General features: G+C 62.4%; 1 pseudogene; it reads right to left on the bottom strand.

Annotated features, from left to right (window-relative positions):
- The window catches only part of LOC124774452, a 7,963-nt pseudogene that overhangs the window by 2,004 nt on the left and 959 nt on the right, over window positions 1-5,000 (bottom strand).

Below are 5,000 nucleotides of genomic sequence, written 5' to 3' on the forward strand. Positions count from 1 at the left end.
CGGAGGTGGGGCTCCACAGAGACATTGAAGCCCCTCTGCGCGAGTCCACGGGCGACATAACGCACTACAGCGTCATGGCGCTTGACCCGGGACCCGTGCGTCCTAAAGCAAGCCTGAAGTACGTGGTTGGCGGTCTCCACGGCCTGGCACCCCGCGCGGCATCTGGTGTCCGCCTCCCGCCCGCGACTGCGCCGTGCCTTCGTAGGGAAGGCGTTGATGCGGGCGCGGAGGGCGTCGATGTATTCACGCCCAGATAGCAGGCGACTGGTGTCGGCGACCCACTGATGTTGGCCACTGACGGCGGCAGAAGATGACAGTGCCGCACCGTCAATGGCGATGTGTAGGCGCGCCGCCCACATTTCCCCAACCTGCGTTGACGATTTGAGGAGGTGGCCCTCCCACATTAGGTGGCGCTCCAGCACCTCGATCTCACGCTGTACCTCATCCATGCCTGCACCGTCGCAGGCCGGCCCTATCCTCTTCAGCGCCAGGAGACGGGACCGACGGAGGGTCGGACCCATCCATCGGCAAGATGGAATGCCGAGGCCCCCCTGGGCAACAGGAGCGTGGAAGTATCCCAGAGGGGTGTCCGCCGGAAGGCGGAACCATCTCCTGACGGCGGCCCGGATGGTAACGTCGGCCGACTTCAATGCACCCACCCGGGTGCGGCTGAGGGCCAGCCCGTGGTACAGGCCAGGGAGAAGTACGTTGGTGAGAGCGTGGAGGCGCTGTTGCGGCTTCAGCGGAGCTCGGGAGATGACGTCAAGCTGCTCCACCAGGTGGCTACGTGGATTGAAGACACAGCGACCCGCCGTGGAAAATTGCAGCCCCAGGTACCGGAAGGTTTCACCCACACGCAGGGCAGGCATGGTGGTATTGCCTGCTGTGAAGGTGACATTGCTGTCCACCTTCACCTTCTTCTCGCGCCCTGACGCGACTAAGGCGAGGGTGAAACACTTCCGGGCGTTGATCTGCAGCCCCAGGTGGGCGAGGGCTGCGGTAGCTGCGTCGATGAGGGACTGCAAGCCCCTCGGGGTCGCTGCAAACAGCAAGACGTCATCTGCAAAGGCCGCAGCGTTGACTCTGCGACCGAGGATCCGAGCTCCGATGTGGGAGGGCAGTTGGCCTAAAACGTAGTCCACCGCAAAGTTGAACAGGAGGGGGGAGAGGGGATCGCCCTGGCGAACGCCCCGTGCTGGCTGCACAGACACGCCCACGCCGGCGCCGTCCGCTATCACTGTCGTGCTGCCCTCGTAGCACCGCTCGACATACTCGACAAAGCAATCCGGCAGGCCATGCGCCTTCAGCACGGGGCGAAGGGCAGCATGATCTACCGAATCGAATGCCTTAGATACGTCGATCGATGCCACAAAGACAGAGCGGCAGGAGCGAACTGCGTCGGTGAGAGCAGTGTCCAAGATGAAGGTATTTTCCAACATCCCATCCCGAGGGATGAATGCCCGCTGACGTTCGTCCACAGCACATGCGCGCATCAGGCGTGACGCGAGAACCTTGTGAAAGGTCCGCGCCAACACCGAGCAGACCGTAATGGGGCGAAAGTCAGCGGGGGATGTTGGTGCAGCCGTTTTCGGGAGAAGGGACGTCCGCGCGCGAAGCAGGCGTTCCGGAAGGGCGCGGGCCAGAAGGAAGAGATTCATCACTTTCACCAGGACTTCGTGCGGCAGGCGCCGCAACTCCGCTGGGGTAAGGCCGTCCGGCCCGGCTGCTGATCCCCTGGGCGGCAACGCGGCGGCGACCTCCTCATGTGTGACCGGCCCCCATATGCACTCGAGAGCGACAGGCTCTGAGTGCGGGAGGAGGCGGTCACGAATGAAGCCCGCGGTGGAGATGGGCTTCTTGGTGAAGAGGTCCGCCCAGAAGTCCAGCAGACCAGGGATGGCAGGTGGCGGCTGGAGCAGGGTGCCATCCAAGAGGCCGCGCACGCAACGTGCACGCGACCGTCGGAAGGCATCCTGCGTTCTCGCGTACTCCCAGCGGCGCCGCTTGCGCTTCTGCGTCGGCGGCGCGGCAGGCGGCCGCTTCGGTGGTTGGCGCGGCCGCTGTGTCCTGGTGATCGATCTCTCCCCTCTGGACCCGACCGACGCAAGGGCATCCGGGAGCATGCCCAGGATGACATCGGGCGGCGTGCCCCGCCCCAGACCTATGACACGATCCAGGGCAGAGAAACGCTGGGCGGAAGCGGGTAGCCCCGCCAGATGCTCCCAGATGGCGGCGTCAGTCGGCCCCTCCGGCGGCGGCCCGGTGGTGTCGGCCGCGAAGTCCTCGGCTGCGTCGACGGGCGGCGCAGCGGCCTCGCCCGCGTCAGGCAGCGGGCTCGCTGCTCCCCGGCGGGACGCCGGCTCTTCCCCCCGACCGATCTCAAGCGCCTCCATGAATTGGCGGACAAGCTGCTTGTGGGCAGCTTGCCGCCGTCGGCACTTGATTGCCTCGAGCGTTCGGTCGGGGAACATCCTGATGAGTTCTTGATTGACGAAGAAGAACCGGGCGTCCCTCTCAAGGAACAGTTCGGCCTCCGCCTTGGCGAGCGATAGGACTTCTTCCTCCGTCCACCTCGCGCGATGCCTCTCCGTGACGATCTCCGCGTTGGCGGCCGCAAGATGTTGGCGGCGGCGATGGACCCCGAGACCGTTCTTGGTTGTAAAGCTGCGGTGGCACTCACTACAGGTATACATAGCTGCAAAAGTTACAAGATTTTCGGCACGGCCGGTTGGCCGGCTAGGTGCTGGGGGAGTTGGGGTGGCACCTTCAGCGGAAGGGCCACCACTTATTCTCTGCTTACTGCCCCCAACTACAAAAAGGGATAGTGCGAGGGGGGGCTGGTAACCCCCCCAAGCCCCTGGTGCGGTCTTCCACTCTGCGAAATCAGCGGGCCCACGAGAAGGGGAGAAGACCGCAGGAGAGGAGAGGCTAAGAGGGCTAGGCCCATGTATTGCGCATCACTCTCCCTGTAACTATAACCCAAGGAAGGCACCTCGCAGCAGCAGCACGACTACATCAAGACCGCACTTCGAGAAGCCAAGTCCGGATGCAGCCACACCGCCGCCACTTGGCCACCTTAAGAGAGTCATAGTTACTCCCGCCGTTTACCCGCGCTTGCTTGAATTTCTTCACGTTGACATTCAGAGCACTGGGCAGAAATCACATTGCGTCAACACCCGCTAGGGCCATCGCAATGCTTTGTTTTAATTAGACAGTCGGATTCCCCCAGTCCGTGCCAGTTCTGAGTTGATCGTTGAATGGCGGCCGAAGAGAATCCGCGCACCCGCGCGCCCCCGGAGGAGCACGCTAAGGCGGACGCGGCCTCGCAGCAAGGAAGATCCGTGGGAGGCCAAGGCACGGGACCGAGCTCGGATCCTGCACGCAGGTTGAAGCACCGGGGCGCGAACGCCGCGCAGGCGCGCGCATCCTGCACCGCCGGCCAGCACGAGGCCGACCAACGGCGAGAGCAGACCACGCCCGCGCTAAACGCCCGCACTTACCGGCACCCCTACGGCACTCACCTCGCCCAGGCCCGGCACGTTAGCGCTGACCCACTTCCCGACCAAGCCCGACACGCCCCGATCCTCAGAGCCAATCCTTATCCCGAAGTTACGGATCCAATTTGCCGACTTCCCTTACCTACATTATTCTATCGACTAGAGGCTCTTCACCTTGGAGACCTGCTGCGGATATGGGTACGAACCGGCGCGACACCTCCACGTGGCCCTCTCCCGGATTTTCAAGGTCCGAGGGGAAGATCGGGACACCGCCGCAACTGCGGTGCTCTTCGCGTTCCAAACCCTATCTCCCTGCTAGAGGATTCCAGGGAACTCGAACGCTCATGCAGAAAAGAAAACTCTTCCCCGATCTCCCGACGGCGTCTCCGGGTCCTTTTGGGTTACCCCGACGAGCATCTCTAAAAGAGGGGCCCGACTTGTATCGGTTCCGCTGCCGGGTTCCGGAATAGGAACCGGATTCCCTTTCGCCCAACGGGGGCCAGCACAAAGCGCATCATGCTATGACGGCCCCCATCAACATCGGATTTCTCCTAGGGCTTAGGATCGACTGACTCGTGTGCAACGGCTGTTCACACGAAACCCTTCTCCGCGTCAGCCCTCCAGGGCCTCGCTGGAGTATTTGCTACTACCACCAAGATCTGCACCGACGGCGGCTCCAGGCAGGCTCACGCCCAGACCCTTCTGCGCCCACCGCCGCGACCCTCCTACTCGTCAGGGCTTCGCGGCCGGCCGCAAGGACCGGCCATGACTGCCAGACTGACGGCCGAGTATAGGCACGACGCTTCAGCGCCATCCATTTTCAGGGCTAGTTGCTTCGGCAGGTGAGTTGTTACACACTCCTTAGCGGATTCCGACTTCCATGGCCACCGTCCTGCTGTCTTAAGCAACCAACGCCTTTCATGGTTTCCCATGAGCGTCGATTCGGGCGCCTTAACTCGGCGTTTGGTTCATCCCACAGCGCCAGTTCTGCTTACCAAAAGTGGCCCACTTGGCACTCCGATCCGAGTCGTTTGCTCGCGGCTTCAGCATATCAAGCAAGCCGGAGATCTCACCCATTTAAAGTTTGAGAATAGGTTGAGGTCGTTTCGGCCCCAAGGCCTCTAATCATTCGCTTTACCGGATGAGACTCGTACGAGCACCAGCTATCCTGAGGGAAACTTCGGAGGGAACCAGCTACTAGATGGTTCGATTAGTCTTTCGCCCCTATACCCAGCTCCGACGATCGATTTGCACGTCAGAATCGCTACGGACCTCCATCAGGGTTTCCCCTGACTTCGTCCTGGCCAGGCATAGTTCACCATCTTTCGGGTCCCAACGTGTACGCTCTAGGTGCGCCTCACCTCGCAATGAGGACGAGACGCCCCGGGAGTGCGGAGGCCGCCGCCCCGTGAAGGGCGGGGAAGCCCCATCCTCCCTCGGCCCGCGCAAGGCGAGACCTTCACTTTCATTACGCCTTTAGGTTTCGTACAGCCCAATGACTCG

This window comes from Schistocerca piceifrons, unplaced genomic scaffold (genome assembly GCF_021461385.2).
Source record: "Schistocerca piceifrons isolate TAMUIC-IGC-003096 unplaced genomic scaffold, iqSchPice1.1 HiC_scaffold_961, whole genome shotgun sequence".
NCBI classification, from domain to species: Eukaryota; Metazoa; Arthropoda; class Insecta; order Orthoptera; family Acrididae; genus Schistocerca; species Schistocerca piceifrons.